General features: G+C 43.9%; 1 protein-coding gene across 1 annotated transcript in view; it reads right to left on the reverse strand.

The window, feature by feature from the left end:
• PRR5L (proline rich 5 like) overlaps positions 1-12,724 on the reverse strand; it is a 129,902-nt gene extending 117,178 nt beyond the window's left edge. The window contains exon 1 of the mRNA XM_082343831.1: positions 11,396-12,724. The gene's annotated coding sequence lies outside the window, so the exon portion shown is untranslated. The remainder of the gene's footprint in view (positions 1-11,395) is intronic.
• Between the last annotated feature and the right edge of the window lie 7,413 nt (positions 12,725-20,137).

Below are 20,137 nucleotides of genomic sequence, written 5' to 3' on the forward strand. Positions count from 1 at the left end.
ATCTCTGAGGCAAAGTCAGTGTAGGTTCATTTCAAAGAATGTTTTTGGAATAATTATGAACTATAGTTATGCAACAAACCGTTAAAAATAGTTATTTTGAGGAGTAGTCTTGGAAGCTGGGAATTGTTATGGGCTAAATTGTGTCCCCTAAACTCATATGTAGAAATCCTAACCCCCAGGACCTCAGAATGTGACTGTATTGGAGATATGGTCTTTAAAGAGGTAATTAAGGTAAAATGATGTTCTTAGGGTGGATCCTAATCTAATATAACTGGTGTCCTTATAAGAAGAGGAGATTAGGACCAAACACACACAAGGGGAAGACAAGGTGAAGACACAGGGAGAAGGCAGGCACCTGTCAGCCAAGGAGCGAGCGAGGCCTCAGAAGAAACCAACCCTGCCAACGCCCTGATCTTGGATTTTTAGCGTCCAGAATTGGGAGGAAATAAATTTATGTTGTTTAAACCACCCAGTGTGTGGTACTTTGCTATGGCAGCCGTAGCAACCTAATACAGGGACTTAGAAACAACACAGAGGATCAAAACAGAGGTGGTGGACATGAGCCAGTGCTCTGCCCTTACCATTCAGTCCTGGCAGAAATTTCCTTGGAGCCTGCGTCTTCTGTATCCTCGGTGTGCTGGGCGGACAGTCGGGCAGCTTCAGAGGTGGGTCAGATTGGGTTAAACACAGTAACCTCTGGGGGCACAATTTCTCTCAGGCATGAGTGAATGACCTCATCTGGGCAAATAAGGCTTGAAAAGACATTTGTTAGAGGCTTATGGGAAAGCAGCTTTCTTGCTTTTCTGAGAACGCCACTGGGAGAGACCTTTTCTCTTTCTGAAGGATGTGGAAGAGGAAGCAGGTAACCCCTGGATCTACTGGCAACCATCTTATGGCCATGATTTGAGATCGTTTTAACATGAAATAGTCCGCACAGAAGGCAGAGTGTAGTGAGAGGAAGAAAACAATCTTTGGTGACATTTTCGAGTGCTGTATGAAACCTTAGATGACTTTGCAATTGCATGGGCCGATAAATGCCCTTTCTCATATAAATCTGTTACTTTAACTGAAAGCATCCTACTATAATGGTTAGAAAATCAAATTTTAAAAAAAAATAGGCATGGATTACTTTCACAAGTGTAGAGAAATAACTAAAAGCAACTGACAGCAAAACCCAAAGAATTACTTTTGAAAAATTCCATAATGAGAAAAGTAAAAAGCAGGAGGAATTTTCTATCAGGAACTTATTTCTAAAAGCTGAATAAAATCATGATAAGCAAATATAATAAACAGTTACTCTTTACAGATGATCTACTATGTGCCAGGCTCTGTACTAAGCATATCACATGCAGTAGCTCATTTAATCTACACAACACTCCTGTGAAGAGAATTCTACAAATATCCCCACTTCACCAATGAGGAAACAAAGATTCCAAGAGTTTAAATAACCTGCTCAATAGTACAGTAAAAAAGGCTAAAGAAGAATTGGATCCAGCTAGTCTAACTCCAAAGCCCCACCTTGAACGAGTACACACACTGCCTTCCAATCATCCATCAGTCTAATCCTTACACCACTTTCCAGGGTGGGACCCATAACAGATGAGGAAATTCATATTCACAGAAATTAAGTAACAGGAGGGAGCTCCCTCAGCTCATGATTATGCAAAAAAGGTGAACCAGAGGGCACAGAGTATTAAGTCTTAGAGACTAACAGGCGAGATAATTGATATATGGAAAGAACCGCCAAAACTGGGCACTCAGCGAGCCCTTAAAGATTCCTGGCTCATCACCTTCTTTTAGTACTTGAAGAGATAAGGCCCAGAGAAGTTTCGTATCTTGCCCAGGGAAACACAGCATGTTAGTGGCAGAGGTGCAACTAGGACACACCTCTTCTGTCAAGGAGAGCTATTTTCTAGGGCTTCCCTGGTGGCGCAGTAAGAATCCGCCTGCCAATGCAGGGGACACGGGTTCGAGCCCTGGTCCGGGAAGACCCCACATGCCGTGGAGCAAATAAGCCTGTGTGCCACAGCTACTGAGCCTGCGCTCTAGAGACCGCGAGACGCAAGTACTAAAGCCTGCGCGCCTAGAGCCCGTGCTCCACAACAAGGGAAGCCACCGCTATGAGAAGCCCGCACACCGCAACGAAGAGTAGCCCCCGCTCGCCGCAACTAGAGAAAGCCTGCACGCAGCAACAAAGACTCAAAGCAGCCAAAAATAAATAAATAAATTTATTTTTTAAAAAAGGAGAGCTATTTTCGAACACACAAAAGTTCCTTTGATGAGCTGCGTGTACAGGGCGCCTGCTAAATGTGCTTGATTCGGGGACTTTTCCCTGTCTTAATGGAGTAGATTGAGCCTCCAGGGCCTGTTCATCTGATTATAGCCCCTTAATTTTCCCTATGGAAACAACCCCTTCCCCCCACATGTGGTCTTGGAAGGACTTGTAAATCTCCCTCCCTTATAGATGTGACTTGAGCTAGAACAATGGGAATCTATCTCCTGGGAATTTAAATTTTGGCTATCATTTATTTTGATAATAAATCTCTGTTTTTCCTTAAGGAATTCAGAGTCAGTTTGTATTGCTCACAACCCATGAACCTGGATTAGTTAAGGCTTTTCCAGTTACAAGTGTTAGAAAACCCAAGCCAAATATGCTTGAGCAAAACAGGGAATTTATTGCCTTAGATGAGGGATCTGCAAATTATTGCTCTTGGGCCAAATCCTGCCCACCACCTGCCCTTGTAAATAATTTTATTGGAACTCAGTTATGCCCACTGGTTTATGTATTGTTTATGGCCTTTACGCTGTAATAGCTGAGATGAGTAGCTCTGACAGAAACCTTTCCTACCCGGCCCCTTACAGCAAAAGTCTGCTGATCTCTGATTTAGGCAGACTCAAAGTCAGGTGCCGCTGGATCCTGGGGTTTAATGATACTTCCAAAATCCAGGCCTTCCATCTCTCAGCTTCTGTCTGCTTTCCTCCATGTGTTAGCTTGATTCTTGGACTAGCTCTCCCCTTGCGGTTGCAACCCATGCAGGGACAAGAGCTTCATCCCCTCCACCGGAAAGTAAAAGTCTTGGGTCAGGCATTCATTGACCCAAATCAGCCTTTCAGTGCGGGCAGAGGAACAGGCCTTACTAACTGGTTTAAGTCTGTAAGGATTCACCCCCTGAAGCTAAGAGTGGGGTAAACCAGGATTCTACAGGGGGGTGGGAGCCCTGATTTGCCAGATTTGCTGTGTAAATACTCCTACCATGGCCTTCTTCAAGCCATCAACATGTCACTACATGCAAAGTTGGGAGGAGATGCACAGTAGCACACCATTAAATAGTATTTCCATCATAGATACAATAGACGTAAATATCTCAAGGGCTGAGATAATAACAAAGTGCAGAAAATAATTAGGAAGTGATGAACTTTGAACATTGATTACTCATTGCACATTTATATAATTTAATTTTTAATAATGGCCGTGTTTGACAACTGGCAGATACTTAACAGTCAGCTTATACTCGCCAGCTCCAGCACAGCGCAAAACATTATGGAGACTTCTGTTACCAGAATAAAAATAAATAGATATTAGATGCTAAATAGACAAACAAAAAATAAAATAAAAATCCACGCAAGTATCCACTGTGGAAAAACTGATAAAGGGCATGTAATACTAAGGAAATGAAATATATGCACCTGTGGGTGAATCCAACAGTGGTGGGAAGCTAGAGTCAGGCCCTGTGAGGCTAGAAATGTGTGTGCTTATACGGGCTGCCCACTGCCCCTCAAGGAGCTCCATAAAGTATTGGTTTATGCTGACTTCAGGTGGGCCCCCAAAGTAGGAAAGTAACCCATTAGGCGGCCATACTGAGAGGTGATCCAGAAAGGTCCATTAGAAAGCAATCAGGGGCTTCCCTTGTGGCGCAGTGGTTGAGAATCTGCCTGCCAATGCAGGGGGCACGGGTTCGAGCCCTGGTCTGGGAAGATCCCACATGCCGCGGAGCAGCTGGGCCCGTGAGCCACAACTACTGAGCCTGCGCGTCTGGAGCCTGTGCTCCGCAATAAGAGAGGCCGCGATAGTGAGAGGCCCGCGCACCGCGATGAAGAGTGGCCCCCGCTTGCCACAACTAGAGAAAGCCCTCGCACAGAAACGAAGACCCAACACAGCCATAAAGAAAGAAAGAAAGAAAGAAAGCAATCAGGCCATTTAGGAGAGCCAGACTCCAAGGAAATTTAAAAGCACAATACCATGGAAATACATATAAGTATTAAATGCTGTTCCTATGGAACACAGTTCATTGATGACACCAAAGTTCTCTGGGAGTATTAATAATAAGAGAATTAAGAAATGTCTTAGATCTGTATGGTCCTTGAAAGCGCTCAAAGGACAGTCCTATGCACCATCTGATTTTAGCCCCATGCTCACTCTCTGGGGCTTTACAAATGAGAAAATAGAAATGTGAACATAGTTATAGCTGATAATTGATTGAGCTGTGCCTATAATTCTAGTCTTTTGATTCCAAACTCTACTCTATGAGCTGTAAGCCCACAAATAACATGGTTTTGCCTTGGGATATGTACACACACATAAACAGGTCCAAACTAAAGAACCAAGTCACCACAAGAAAAAATACCAAGATAATAAACGCTTCTATTCAGGGATTTATTTTCACAGGCTAATGAGTCCATTAATGTACTTTGCTTAATTACATATGTTAATGCCCAAAATGGGGTAGGTAAATTTGGCTCCATCATTTGACTTTCAAAGCAGTAGATTTCAATACTATTAGCATGGATAATATAGTGGTTCAGAGTTCAGATTCTAGAGACAGGCTGCCTGGATTTGAATCCCAGCTCTAGCACTGCTTAGCTGGAGGTTGTTGTTTAACCTCCTTGTGGCTTAATTTCCTCATCTGTAAAATGGGGACAATAATAGTGCTTAACTCATAAGATTGTTTGAAGATGAAATGAAATAATGCTTAGAACAGTGCCTGGCACATAGTAAGCACTTGATAGATGTTAGTGGTTAGTACTTTTATCTTAATCAACACTATTGATTTTACTTTGCTCAAATATTAGCTTCAGAAGTCAAACTTTAAATGGATATGCTGCATTTGGGGCTTGTTTATTCCTGCTGCGATCTTTAGTAGTAAAAACACCATACACTCATATCCACATCTTTTTTACCTTGTCCGAAACCTTTCTGAAAATATTCTCTCATTTACTCCACCATTAACAAGAGGACTCGCATCACGTCTACACTGGACAGTTAAGGGATCTGAGACTAAGAAAGGTTGGCTAACCTAACTGTTAAGTATTGGAGCCGCAATCTAGCCAGGCTTCCTGACTCCAGCAGTTACCAAACGAAGCTCCACTTTCTTAGCCTTTTAGCTGCTAAATCACTGTGCTGTTCTTTGCTCACAAAGCTTCCCTGATGCACCCACGTTCCCTTGCTGGGCTTAATGGCCGGTCTCTGATGCTTCTCCAGCATCAGCACCCTTCCTTTCATGGGAGAATCCACTCCTCCCCCATTCTCAGCCATGCAGTTTGGGCAGGACCAACGCCACACTCAGCTCCACACAGGATCCTGAGTGTCTGACACAATTAGCCTGCCTTAGACTCTCAGCCACGTGATTGGGCATGGCATGGGCACGTGACCCAGTATGGGCCAGTGAGAGGTTGTGAATGCTAGGTCTTCAGCAAGAGTCGTTAGAGAGATTCCCAGTCTTCCTGAGTCCAGTATGGGTTGAGGGCTGCAACTGCTATAGTTATGCTGTTCTCGTGATGGGGGAGCAGGAAACTACCAGGGGATTCGGGTTTGCGTATAAGCAAAGGATGAGGTCAACAGTAATGAAGGCACAGTGAAGATATGGAGAAAATCCCAATCCTTGATGACATCATATGAGCTGCTAGAAATTGCCTCACTGGAGGCCAGCACCCACTCTAGACTTTTCGGTTATTAGAATCAAAAATTTCCTTTCACCATTGAAACCTTCAAGTTGGGTTTTAAGTCATTTGCAAACAAGAGTTCTGTCTGATAGAATGGGCCTTCCAATATGACCCACACAGAACCCTCAAAGAAAAGGAGGCTAGACTAGTTCTATAATCTTGGCATGGGATATATATACTCTTCACAATGCTTGCTGCTGGTTCTAAATTTCCTTTATTCCCTTTTTTTCATACAGTACCTATTGAAGAGTTAATAACCCATTTTATCTCCCATCAGGAGAGAAAAAAAGTGATGGGAATTAAGTGCCTCTATTATTAAAAAAAATTTATTGCTATGTGATTTGGTCTATCAGGGCTTTTCTAGTTAAAAAAAAAAAAAAAAAGGAAAATTCAAGGAAACCAGCTCTCAGCAGGCCAAGCTCCCAAGGACACCTCCTTTTGCTATATTTGAGTCTCTGACATTTGCTACCAAATGTAAACCTTCTCTTCTGCCTTTTCCCCTGTCTCCCTTCCCTCTGACCTATCCTGTGATCCACTCCCTCTGATTCCTTTTCACTTTTCCAGGTACCCAGGACACTTCCTCGGCTGTACTGCATGGTTATTCAAGCCTCCTTCTCACTATACGTATCCCTGAAATCCCGTCCCAGTGCAGGCTGTGCACTGCAAAATGTCCACCCTCAGTGTCCTTAATCATTCACGGCTGACAGCAGCCCCGCACATTCATACACACCTTTTCCAGGTGTGTTGAAAATGAACCCAAATGAACACCAACTGGATGGGTTTCATAGATCCATCACATCTCAGGACTGGAAGGAAATTAGTTAGCTAATCCCATGGTTCTAACTGGTGTGTATTGATCAGCTGTGTGAAGTGTTTTAAGCAAGGTGGTGAAAATAGTACCAAATAATTTACTTAAATCATTGAACTTAAAAAAGGTAAGAAAAGAGTGATAAGAAGAACTATATTCAAATCAGGGACTTCTGTTGATCAGAAAGCACCTGTAACGGCTAAGCTTCTCATATCCAGACTCCATGAAGAATTTGTGCAAATCAGTAAGAAACCCGGCACTTCAACAGGCACTTTCCAGAAGAGGGTATTCAAATGGCTAGTTAGCATATGAAAAAGCAGACAAACTCATCACTGCCTTGGGAGACACCAATGAAAACCACCAGAAACCAGAATGATAGACAACTGAAACTCTCATAAGAAGTCTCATGGGAATGCAAATAGGTAGAGCCATTTTGGAAACCTACTTAGTGTCTACTAAGCAGTTTAGTATCTACTATAGCTGGACACGGACAACCCATGACCCAACAACTCCACTTCTAGGTATATCGTAGAATTAATCAAATAATGCTAAGCAGACCCAATTTATGGGGAGTTGTATTCTAAAGTCTGTGTGAGAGGTGAAAAAAACCCCAAAAGGCAAAATCACTCTTGAGGCTCCCTTAAACTGCCCATAAAATACAGTATGCAGACCATTCCATGCGTGCTGAACGCTTTACATCACAAAGTTCATTTAACCCTCATAACTCTGAGACGGGTTCTATCACCCCAATTCTACAGATGGGCTCAGAGGGGTAGAATAACTTGCCCAAGCTACCTCAGGAGAGCGCTAGGGTTTAAACCTCATCCAGTCAGTCCCCACACTCTTACCCATTCTGTATCACCTGTGCCACTGGTTGCCTTCACTGAGATAGGCAAGCCCTGTGAAGGAGGGGAAGAGGAAAGGGGCTTTGAGGTTTTCCTGTGCTCTGGGTTCCCACACCCCTATTTCATCCACCAACCCAGATGCAAGCCTGCTTCAGGAACTTGTTGATTCGGGTTCTCCTCTTTTCCAGGTTCCCATCCAGAGCCCTAGCCTAGACCAGGAATCCACAACTACAGCCCAAGGGCCAAATCCACCCCTTCACCTGTTTCTTTAAATAAAGTTTTATTGGAACACAGCCCACCCCATTAGGCTGTGTATAGACTATGGTTGCTTTTGCCCTGCAATGGTAGCCTTGAGTCCTTGCAACGCAGAGGACTGCATATGGCCCTCTATAAGCGCCTATAACATTTATTATCTGGCTCTTTACAGAAAAAGTTTGCTGACCCCTGCCTAGACTAATAAACTTCCTTTGCAGTCAAACCCCTGTAAAAACCAGGAGGAGGTTGATTTCATCATGTCCTGGTTCTAAGCAATAAGCCTCTGGGTCACCTAGGCCCCATCCCAAAAGAGAGACATCTGGATGCTCTGGGTTCAGGAGAACTGAGGCGCCCCAAAGCTCCTTTCTGCTCCTAACAGACCCATCCCTTCTCTGGTAGCGAATCCTGGAAGGACTTGTTTGCGGGCAAGGTAACTGCGGTCATCTGTGTGAACTGCATTTATGTCTAATTACTCCCCAGCACAATACTGATTTTGTGCATCCTTTACAACGTCTTATTAAATTTGTTGCAAGCCTTATTTGATCCCAACACTAAACTCTGCTCATGCATATTCTATCTTCATAACTAGTTGCTTGTGGAATATGGCCAATTGCTCATAATTTACACAAAATCAAAGGGAACTCTGGTCAGGAGTGCTGGGCTATTAGCTCGTACCCCAAATTAATTCTTAATGTGTAGCTGATGAAAGGAAATGACTACAAAGCTAACAGCCCCCAAAGAAGTTACGGATTCCAAAACTAAATATCAAGAGAGAACCGTTAGGAAGTTTATGAACTGTGTAATGATTTAAAATTTCTAAAGCCAGAGCTATCAGCTTAAATTAATCAATTTCTGTCTTGACTAAAGCCTTTAGTAAAATAGCATTGGGATTTCCTAAATACATCTGAACTTTGCAAATGTGAATTTTATACCAGGAAATGAGGCAAATATACTCTCCTGTCCTAATAGTTCAATTCAAGGCATAAGCTTTTAATAATAATAGCTACAGTTTCTTAAACTTTTAACTGGGACAAGTCTTTGTCTTTACGTGCATTATTGATTTAATCTTCCCAACAGCCATATGAAAAGGTACTATTATTATCCCTATTTTACGATAGAGGAAACTAATGTGCAGAGTGATTAAGTAACTTACAAAAAAAGTTCCCAATGTCATCTAGACAGCCCTAACTGTTCCCTCGTTTGTGCTCTTAATGCCTCATACGCATCTTATAAAAAAGTTAACAATGCCCATTTTCCACTGAGAGAAATCCCATTTATGTTTTGTGAGCGCTCAGGCTATGATTTATTCAAAAAGCATAGATTGCATTTCTATTAAACACGAGGCACTGTTCCGTGTTTTGCAGGAATGATTTCACTTTGTCTTCACAACAGCCGCGTCAGTCCTATCATTATCTTCATTCCTTAGGTGACTAGCCTGAGATTCAGAGAGGCTGAGTACCTTGCCCGCCATCACAGAGTTAGTAAAGAACAGAGAGGTAGGTTTTCAATAAGGGAAATGGGCATCTGGATGTCTGCAAAGTGCTCTGAAGCCCCTTAAGGAGAGCAACATCTTGACCCAGCTGATGAATCAGGTTGAGGATGTCGGGCTATGATGCTTTCGATTGGGCAAGTTGGTGCGGCGGAGCCAGGGCAGGGCCAAACGGCTCTGCTTATTTAAAAAGTAAACAATTTAAAGTTCCCAAGAGGCAGAGAGAGGAGAACACCATTGGAGGCTGGTGTGGGGAAAAGGGCACCAAAGGAAACCCTCAAAACACAGCCAAGCAGGGACTTTGGAGGGAAGAAGTCCTGAGGGGGAAGCAGTTGCTGCAATGGTGTGTGTGTGTGCGCACGTGTGCATGCACGTGTGTGTGTGTATGTATGTATGTATGCACTCAATATACACCCCTCATCTCCTCCTCAGACCTCGCCAGAATATTGTCAGTAAAGTCCACCTTGCTCACTGATGTGTGAGGAGATTCTTTTAGGGTAACTTAGTCAGGTGCCAAGATCCGGATTATTGCAAAACGAAAACAGATACGGCACATGTGATGCAAGAGCCCAAGCCCAAGGGGTCAACCGACATCCATGCAGGTTACACAGTCCTCTACAGCGAGCTCATTTCAGTTCCTTCTTGCCAACCACCTGATTCAACTGTACTCTTTAGTACCGAATTAAGTACTCTTTAGTATCAGGTACTAAACAAGAAAAAAAAAAAAAAAAAGACTCCTTACAGGGTATTTGAGACCAAACTTCTATATCACTTACTATGAAACAGGTACTTTACCAATTTTTATTTTTTGCATTTGCCCATTGACTTTATTTCAGGAGTTAAGACACTCGTAGTCATTCAAAGCTAAATAAACGAAACTTCAGACCAAGCTTTACAATTCTAAAGCCCCATAGGTTAGCAATTTCCTGCATGAGTTTCTTCAAGAACCATTCATTTTCAGGATCTCCTCCTCTCACATTGCTTTTTTGTTAGTCATGACATAAACACCAATTATTAACTCATTTGTCCCTCACAATTATGGAAGAGAAATTGAGGCACAGAGAAGTTAAGCAACCGGGTCAAAACCACACAGCAGCTAGTAAGAAGCATGGCTGGGACTTGAACTCAGACAATCCAGCTTCAGAGCCCAGGATCTGAATGACTACACTAAACCACCCAGCACACTCTGCCCGGAGTACAGTGCATGGAGAATTCAGTAGTGACACTAATTGCAGGGCCCTCTATCCTCCAATATCTGGTTCCTGAGTCATCCAGACTCTAGCTTGTATTCCCCCTTAGCTGGATTTAATTGGCAGTGCAGGCGAGGTCAGTGATGTTTGGCTGCTGCCGGGCCCCTATTTTGAGGCGTTCATAAAGGAAAAGACCCTGGGGATGCGATGGGGCTCACAAGCCCGATGTCCAGTCCCCAGGCCTCTCCCTGCCCAGAGCACAGCCTTCTCGGTCTGATTACATCAGCATGACAGGCTTGTCTGTCATTGGCTCACCTTCTGCTTCAAAAGGAGACAGCTTTTGGCCACATGACAAAGCAAAGCTTGTCTCTCACCAGAACCTGAGGACCAGGACAAAACTAACTCTGATGTATTCAACGTTTCTAAAATCCGAAGCACACTTAACTCTTTGACCCTTGGACACTGGTGTGGCTTAAAACTTCTTTCACAAAGTGGGGTTAAAAAAAAAAAAAAGTAACAATGTTAAGAGTGGGAAATCCCCAATAACTTGGCTTACACTGGCTTTACTTTTTCTCCCGGGCCCCCTGCCCGGATCAAGATGAGATCAACACAAACAAAACTCCAAGTAAGTTTCTCGCCCAGGGTGGAGTCCCGGGTGTGTTGTTTCTTTCCCTGAGACTGAAAGAAGACGGAGAAAGATAAGCTGGTGCAGTTGAGAAATGGGAGGAGGGTTCTCCTATTAGGGGAACCATTAACTTTTAGAGTCATTTTCACAATAACATTAAGCCATTTACTTTGCAATTATGCAGGGAATAAACACCGATAGGGTGTTCCGTGAGCACAGCTGCACGCCAGCATCTGGCGTTACCTCTGGAATCCTAGCAGACACGTCTGCCAGCAAAGCGGCTTCTCTGGAGCGCCCCTTGGAAGCTGGACGGGAAAGGCAGCTGCGTCATCAGCCAGTGAAGTCAGGAAGGGGCGGGTTGCCCTGACCACGCGAGAAACTCTAGACTCTGTTCTGTCTTATATACAGAGTCAGGGTCTGTGCTCCAGGCCACAGAAAGAAATGACTAAACTAGTAAAAATAAACACCCTAAGTGATTGAGCATCTATAATGGGCCGGGCGCTGTCCTGTGCACTCTGTACATGAGGCTTTGTAACAGTGAGCTGGGTGCTAGTGTTACTGCTGTTTAACGAGTGAGGAAGGGAGGAATTCTCAAGCCCACATACCTAGTTCGTGGCAGAGCCAAGACTTGAACGTGTTTATTCTGATGCTAGATCCCATGCTCTTAACCATCACCATATGCTAAGTCCCAAGTGGGTGGTCATGAAGAGGTGGGCCAACACATTGTGCATGGAAAGTGTCACCTGCTATTTCAGTAAACAAAGAATGTGGTGGCCACAAGCCACTGCAGCCACCCCTAACTGTTTACCCTGAGGAGTTTCAGGACGGAGAAAAGCAGGATACTGGCCCTAGAGAGTTAAGGTGGGTATCAAAGGAATGATTTCAATGAGCCCAGACTCTTGCATCTTCCCATATGTAGAAAAGCACTAAATTCATTAACTTGAGATGTCTGTTTTCTTTTTTTTAATTAACAGTATTCTTCCGATGTTCTGACTACCTGCTCTTTGTTGCAAAACTTCTGTCTATCCTGGTTCCGCCCTTACCTCTTCGGAGCTGTCCCTCAGAGCTCTCTGAGAGGCTGTCTTCTGTGCTAAAGTCCTCAGCAAGTCCACCAAAGAAAACATAATTCTTAAATTTTAGGTTCTGCATTTTTTTTTTTTTTTCAGTTGACAAGATTCTACAGCACTCTGGCTGGCTTGGACCCCAGCAGTCATATTTCCGAGCACCTACTCAGTGTCAAGCACCCCCAGCGGACTGAAGTGTTGGGAGCACAGCAGTGACATCATCAGCAGGTGGAGACGGTGCTCTCCACCTCAGGCACAGCCCCCACCCCACCCTCTGCTCTTCACTTGTACCTTCTCAAATTTTCAACCTACCCTTGTCCTTCCCCCTTTCCCAAAGTCATGGCAAGAGGCAGTCAGGTGACTTACGGTGAGAGGCAAAGCAACTATTTTAATCCATCCCCTCTATGTCTTCCCCTCTCTGAGTCATTCTCTAGATCTCTAGATATATACAGGTAATATATTTATGTACATGTTTCCCAAAAATGGCATTCAGTGAAAAGTCTCCCCCCACCCACCCTGTTCTCATCCCCAAGCTCTACCTATTAGTATTTTCTTGTGATTCCTTCCAAACTTACATATATATATGTAAGACACTACAAACTTAGTAGTTATTAAACCCTCTCACTCCTGACCATTGTCTTGGAGCGCTTGCCATGTGAATACTTAGAGCATCTTCATTCTTTTTTATAGTTGCATAGTATTCCATTTTATGGATGTGTCATATTTACTTAAGCTTAACAGACATTCTGATGGTCAACAACTTCGGCTATTCGTAAGTTGATACTTTGACTCCTTGTGTTCAGATCTCAATTGTTTAGAACTCCGTGAAAAGGAGGGAGGATGATGGGCATCCCCAAATTCCAACATGGTCTACCACTACAATCTATCAGAGCAAAGAAGCAAAACACACTCAGCAAGAGCCCCATTCTAAGAAGATCTTACTATGCCAGGAGAGACTGCCATGTCCACCTTTTCCCAAATATTCCATTTCCCCTCAGCCCAGAAAAAACCTCACATCTTGAACTAGGTACTCTATACGTAGAACATTTTTTTTTTTTTTTTTAATTTATTTTAGTTGTGTTGGGTCTTCATTTCTGTGCGAGGGCTTTCTCTAGTTGCGGCAAGTGGGGGTCACTCCTCATTGCGGTGCGCGGGCCTCTCACTATCGCAGCCTCTCCCGTTGCGGAGCACAGGCTCCAGACGCGCAGGCTCAGCAGTTGTGGCTCACGGGCCCAGTCGCTCCGCGGCATGTGGGATCTTCCCAGACCAGGGCTCGAACCCGTGTCCCCTGCATTGGCAGGCAGACTCTCAACCACTGCGCCACCAGGGAAGCCCACGTAGAACATTTTTTAACTATAATTTTGGGGGATGGGTTATTGAGATAATATAAAACTCAACCCAGCCTAGCCTACAACTCAGGAGGAAGCCAAGCAGGGAGGCCTTTCCTTTGCCTCTCTGGCTGGACCCATTAGGGGCTGAGCAATAGTCCTCTCCACTAAGACATTCGCTTCCCCAGCCCTCCTTCATCCAAGCCAGAGATGCATGCCTGCAGTTGTGAAAATATCTAGCACATCAGTGCTAGATTGGTCACCAAGAAATGGTATGTGTTTCTTCTCTTACCCCTTTAAGATTTTTACTAAAAACAGCTGTGCCAAGCAGCCACACCTTAGAATGGGACCAGCACTAAAATAATGAGAATTAGGACAGTTTGGATGCCCTTCGGTTTGTCCTAACATCCTTGCCTTCCCTAAACTCAGTCACTGCCTTCTCAAGCTGCCTCCTCCCTCCTCCCTCCTCCCACCCTGTAGTTGATGCTGTTGGTGCCCTGCCCACATTCTCTTAGGTGGCACCATTTCAGGGCACACTGGCCTGGCTTTCGATGACCAGCATCAGCATCTCTTTGCCCAAGGGCTTTCCCAGCTACCAGTGTCCACTCTGCGCATGTGCAGGGCAGGCTGGAAGGGCTCAGGAATTAATATCACCACCACCACCACCACCCCAGCAGCCCTCAACCAATGACTGACCAAAGCTGGTATAAATAAATAACCCAGCTCCTTTGCCCCTCAGGTGGAAAAACTCAAAGGATTCTGTTTTATGTTGTTTACAAGTATTACCCAGTAGGATTAAGCTCATTGTAATAACTTGCTTGATAAGGTACCATTTACTGGACTTCTCTTGCCTATCTCACTTCCCCACTCCCTGCTGGTGCTTCCTTCTTTTGTCAAATGAACTCCTGGTACTGGAATCCTTGTCTCAAGGTCTTCTTGGTACCAGAAGTGCTCCTAAGAAACAGAATCTCAGGATGGGATTGTGGGAGGTGGATCACTTGATGGCTAGATGGCAGCAAGGACCAATTGCTGGTGGTAGGTGAGGTGCTGCTAATCCCTAGGGTGCTGTAGCATCAAAGGACTAAGACTCTAGTTAGTGAATTGGGGTGCGACACAGGTGGAAGGGAATGCAATATCCAGCATTGGAGAGATATGGGAGTAAGCGTCATTGTAAAGACTGTGGAGCTGGTTGATTGATTAGAGGTTGAGTTCAGTAGGAGCACTGAAGGAAGAAAATGATGCACTCCAATCATTCAACTAGCAACTCAAGTTATGATGTAAAAGCCAGGAGTCCCTACAAGCTCCTAAAGAGAGCCTCACCTCCTGCAGCCAGAGAGCAGATTGTGCTTAAAATCAAGCACAGGATCTGATTGTGTGAATAGCAAAGTGGCAAAGCATGTTGAATTCATAGCCCCAGCAAGTCTCCTATACTAAAGTCAAAGCCCTGGTAGGGAAGAGGTACTGGAACTAACAATATATTACAAGTATGGATTTGCCTTTCCTGGTTGCACTGCCTCAGATAGCAATACTGCTCGAGGGCTCACAGAATGTCTGATTTATTGTTATGGGATCTTGCATAACATTGCCTTGCCAAGGGACTCGCTTTACAGCAAAGGAGATATTACAATAACCAACAGATCTACTGGTCTCACTTTATACCACATCACCCAGAAGCTATTTGTCTAATATAAGATTGGAATGACCTCTTAAAAATGCAGGGAAGATGCCAGCTTCAAGATGACACCTTGTGGGGTGGGGATGCTTCAAAATGTAGCGTGTACTTTGAACCAATGATCATTATATGGTGCTGTGTCCCCAGTAACTAGGCTACACAGGTTTGGATACCAAGGAGTTTAAATAAGAGTGGCTCCTCTTGCCATCATTCCCGATGATCCACTTAGAGAATTTGTACTTCTTATTTTTCTCACCTCAGGATCTGCCAGGTTCTGGTGCAGAGGTGCATCCCAGAACTTTGGCAGTGACTCTGTTGTAATTATGGCTGACTTGGTGAGTGTGGTTGAGTCTCTTCATCCCTTCAAGCTTAAAAGTGTTCCAAAACACTCTCAAAACTCTTTAATTGTGGCTTTCAGTTTATAGTCAATGAGAGAAATCTGGGAGGAAGAGAAGGCAAGGAAACATTTTGAGAGACTGAAATCACACACCACTACCACCACCACCATCATCACCATCATCACCACCACCATCACCACCATCACCACCACCACCATCATCGCCACCACCACTATCACCACCACCATCACCATCATCACCACCAACACCATCATCATCACCATCACTACCACCACTATCACCACCACCATCATCACCACCATCACCACCATCACCACCACCATCACAACTATCACCACCACCATCACCACTATCACCACCACCATCACCATCATCACCACCACCACCATCACCACCATCACCACCACCACCATCACCACCATCACCACCACCACCATCACCATCATCACCACCACCACCATCATCACCATCATGACCGCCACCACTATCACCACCACCATCACCATCATCACCACCACCACCATCATCACCATCACCACCACCACCACCATCACAACAATCACCACCACCACCACTCTCACCACCACCGTCACCATCACCATCACCACTACAACCACCACCGACATTTGTAGAGGAATTTCACTGTAAGTTGTTTTCAAACTGGGCTGTAGGAAACCCTAAGGACTCTGAGAAGGTAGCTGGCAGGTTCTGCCAACAATGAAAGACATGGTGCCAAATAATGAGTATTTAAACTGACTGTGGTAGCCAGTTATCAATTTTATATATTGATTTTGAAAAAGAATTCCAATTAACTAATAGTACAATTTAAAAACCATAACTCTACATTATCATTTTATTTTTAATAACCACTCCCAACTTGCAGGTGAGGAAAATGAGATTCAGAGAGTTTACACGACTTACCCAAAGTCACAGACTAGACACGAGCTGCACTTTGGTATAAAACCACACCATGCCCAGTGCTCTTTCCCTTACAATTCTACTACATTTGAGCACTGATGATGAAACACGTGGTGTAGCAATTTATTGGCCGTGAAGATTGTTTTGGCGAGAATGGGTCAGAGAACAGTTTATAGAAAGTTCTTAGAATTTGAGCTGTTCCAAGAAATTCACCAAAACATCTCCCTCCCTGAGTTATATTCAACACGTGCTGTTCTGTGCCATGTGGCCTGTGGGATCCCAGTTCCCTGACCAGGGATCAAACCCACGCTCTTAGCAGGGTAATCATGGAGTCCTAACCACTGGGCCACCAGGGAACTCTCCCAGGGGTTGCTTTAATGGGACATGTTCTCACATCTTCTCCTACAAGACTGCCAGATCATCCACAACCTTTGGGCACCCCTCAAAAATATCATCTGTAGCAGTCCCCTATGGCTGCACCACTGCTGCAAAATAAAAACTTGTGACTTATGAAAACAAGCATTTATTTTTCTTATTCACAGGTCTGCAGATTGGCTAAGGTGACCCTGCTTCAGTTTGGGTTTGGGTCTGCTCCATGTGACTAATCGTGGGATCCAGAGAGAAGGGGCACTGGCTATCCAAGTCATGCTCTTCTCATAGTGGTTACAAGGGAAGCCAGACAGTGTAAGCATTATTTAAAGGCTCTGCTAGAGTCATAGCCACTCACATTCCATCGGCTAAAGCAAATCAATGGCCAAGCCCAAAGTCACTGGGGCAAGAAGCATACTATGTCCCAAGCTGCAAGGGAGATGAGTGAAGATTTGCTGAATAAAACTCCAATCTATCACGTTAGCTAAACGCATGATTCCCGGGAAGCGAGGCCAAGTATATCTTCCCAAAGCCCTCTAACTCTACAAACTGATAATGTCTTATTAATCAAGTGAGTCCTGTAAGCTACCAAGATGAGACCATCCCAAAGGGACCTTTCTTGAGAGACCCAAGGGGAATGTGAAATGGCAGTCTCCCAGACTAGAGATCACCAAGGTAGAAAGTATCTAGTTGAACTGGGATATTTTAAAAACCCACTACTTCACTCCTCATGATCTGCCCTAAGTCAAGCTTTCAAGCCCCCCTTCAGAGAGCATGGGACCTCCAGGCAGAGAGAAGAGGCAGATGTGGGTGATTTATAAGCGTCATCCTAAATAATCAATGCTTAGCCATGGAAGTCTTGGCCAAGATGCAGAAAGTGCGGTGGCCAGGAATAGAGACTCCTGGGTGTGACAACATAAGCTCGAATCTCTTCTTATGTGGACACTATAGGTTTCCCCACCCAACTCCTCAACATCCATTTCCCCTTCTGCCTTCCAAGAAGAATCTTAATTTTGCTCAGGGAACTCTCCTCCTCAGGGAACAATGACCCACTTCCAACACAAACCTCAGACTAATTGACTTGGGGTAATTCTATTCCCTTTGCCAGTGATTGGTTCGAGAATAGGTAATGACCTGGAATGGGCCGATGAGACAAACACTGTGCCTGTGGGGAGAGTTTGCTGGAAGGAAAACATTCCTTCACTGTAAGGAGAAAGCCCTAGAAAGAAACTGACCCTCTCTTCTTTCCCTGAACCTTGTTATGTCAAGACGTCACTGCTAGAGCCCTCTGTCTTCCCAAAGATGAAAACAACCTGAAGATGGCAGAGCAGAGAGATGGAAAGAACAAGTGTCCTGAGGACATCACTGAACTGCTGAATCAACCTCCCATGAATCTGGCCCTAACCATGTCCTCGCTTTTCAATGAGATCATAAAAGATCCCAGTTCCTCACAGCTTAACCAGTATCTACCTCAGCCACTGACCAGCACTGTGTCCTTGGGCAAGTCACTTAATTTCTCTAACTCCATTTTTGCACCAGTACCTATGGCATAGAATTGTTGTGAGGGTTAAATGACAATGAATATGAAGCATCTGAAAACTTGCAGTGTCTGGTGCCTGGTAAGGGTGCAAATGACTCACAAGCAAGGTTTTTATTATAGGGTTTTGGGATACCATCAAGCAAGGAAGTGCAGGCCTGGGCTAATAACTGCAACTTCTGTACTTCTCAATGTTTACAGTTGTCGCCCTCTGGCTGTTTCTTCTAGAAGGTTACAATAAAACCTGTCTTTAGGATGGACTGATAAATATAAGTTGTCCTACCTGAACCCCTGAAAACTATGAGGGGTAAAAGTCCCTTGGTGAAGAGTAGAAGGGGGATACTTTTATGTTTTATTTTTTAAACATTATGTAATTAATACATATTCTCCTTTGAATATGACAAAATGCAGATAAGCAATATGGGAAAGAGAAAAGAAAATTCACACATGATCCAGTCACCCAAAGGAAACCACTGTGAACGCTGATGTATGGTTCTTCCGAGCTTCTTTGAAAAGAAGAAGAAATGAGAAAAACAGGCATCCTTGTATGCTACTTCTGAGGGTGAATTGGTGAAGGCTTTTTTTGGAGGGCAACTTTGCAGAGTCTTTGAAAATTAAAAATTTTTTAAAAAGTGCACCTGCACTTTGGCTTGACAAATCTGCTTCTAGGAATCCATTCCCCAGAAACAACAAGAGTGGTGGATACTTGGATAGAGCTTATAGAATGTCAGGCACTGTTCTCCACATTTTTATGGTTGTCCTTCCTCACTGCCTCAAGCCTTCAACCCCCTGGCAACCACCAATCTACTTTCTGTCTCTATGGATTTGCCTATTCTGGACATTTCTTATAAATAAAATCATACAATATATGGTCTTTTTTGACCGGCTTCTTTCAGTTAGCGTAACGTTTTCAAGATTCATTCATGTTGTAGCTTGTGTCAGAACTTTATATCTTGTTAATGCCCAATAATATTCCATTGTATAGATACACTGCATTGTGTTTATCCATTTATCAGTTGATGGGCAGTTGGGTTGTTTCTCTCTTCTTGTTAATATGAATAAAGCTGCTATGAATATTTGTGTACAAGTTTTTGTGTGGACTTGTGTTACCATTTATCACGGGTATATACATCTGAGTAGAATTGTTGGGTCATATGGAAATTCTACGTTTAACCTTTTGAGGAGCTGCCAAACTTTTTTCTAAAGTGGCTGCATCATTTTACATTCCCACCAGCGGTGTACAAGGGTTCCGATTTCTTTATATCCTCACCAACCAACACTTGTTATTATCTGTCTTTTTGATTATAGGCATCTGAGTGGATGTGAAGTGGCATCTCACTGTGGTTAATTTGCCCTTCCTTGATGAGTAGCGAGAGGTACTATTATTATATTTATTTCATACATGAAGAAACTGAGGCACAGAGAGGTTAATGATCTTACCCACGGTTACTTAGTAAGTGTACAGACTCTTTTGGACACAATAGTGTATGCAGAAGAAAGTTTGCTGCAGCACTGCTTGCTTGGAAGAAAAATTAAAACAACCTGTATGTCTATCTGTAGGGGTTTATCCCTACAGAAAACCATTATCCAGCTTTCAAAGAATGAGGAAGGGCCATTTATGCTGACATGAAATAAACTCCAAGACATTTGTTGGTGAAAAGTCCAGTCACAGAATCATGTGTACAACAAGAACCTACAGATACAGAACTACAGACATTGATATAGTGACAGATATAAA

Source organism: Balaenoptera borealis (assembly GCF_965194805.1).
Source record: "Balaenoptera borealis genome assembly, chromosome: 11".
In the NCBI taxonomy this organism is placed as follows: domain Eukaryota; kingdom Metazoa; phylum Chordata; class Mammalia; order Artiodactyla; family Balaenopteridae; genus Balaenoptera; species Balaenoptera borealis.